This window comes from Triticum aestivum, unplaced genomic scaffold (genome assembly GCF_018294505.1).
Source record: "Triticum aestivum cultivar Chinese Spring unplaced genomic scaffold, IWGSC CS RefSeq v2.1 scaffold313442, whole genome shotgun sequence".
Classification (NCBI taxonomy): Eukaryota; Viridiplantae; Streptophyta; class Magnoliopsida; order Poales; family Poaceae; genus Triticum; species Triticum aestivum.
In genome coordinates this window covers 1-666 of record NW_025309313.1, presented here as the reverse complement: position 1 = coordinate 666, position 666 = coordinate 1, and the positions used below count along the sequence as shown (strand labels likewise).

The 666-nt window shown below is 53.0% G+C and overlaps 1 non-coding gene across 1 annotated transcript; it reads right to left on the bottom strand.

Annotated features, from left to right (window-relative positions):
* Positions 1-312: 312 nt before the first annotated feature.
* On the bottom strand, positions 313-431 carry LOC123179634 (5S ribosomal RNA). Its single transcript, XR_006490514.1, has one exon. It is a non-coding gene; the product is annotated as a 5S ribosomal RNA (ribosomal RNA).
* Between the last annotated feature and the right edge of the window lie 235 nt (positions 432-666).

The following is a 666-nucleotide window of genomic DNA, read 5'->3' as shown; positions in this document are numbered from 1 at the left end:
GGTATGATCGCATCCGACATGTTACCCCGGTCTTCGTCCCTTATCCTTGCCCCTCCCAGCTCCACTACAAAGACGATTGTACATTGCTTTGGCCGCTCCCTCTCAACTACGGAGACGAGTTTAACGCGGTTTCCACCCCTCCCTCTCAACCGCACCAGTGCACGCTTGCCGCGCCACAACGCCGACGCTGGACCCGTGAATCGTGAGCACCCAGCTATGACTTACCGCACTCGTGCAAAATAATAAAACACGGTAAATATATTACTTACACGTGCGTTTTGTTTTGCAAGCGGCGCGAAAAAAATTAAAAAGGGAATGCAACACAAGGACTTCCCAGGAGGTCACCCATCCTAGTACTACTCTCGCCCAAGCACGCTTAACTTCGGAGTTCTGATGGGATCCGGTGCTTTAGTGCTGGTATGATCCCATCCGACATGTTACCCCGGTCTTCGTCCCTTATCCTTGCCCCTCCCAGCTCCACTACAAAGACGATTGTACATTGCTTTGGCCGCTTCCTCTCAACTACGGAGACGAGTTTAACGCGGTTTCCACCCCTCCATCTCAACCGCACCAGTGCACGCTTGCCGCGCCACAACGCCGACGCTGGACCCGTGAATCGTGAGCACCCAGCTATGACTTACCGCACTCGTGCAAAATAATAAAACA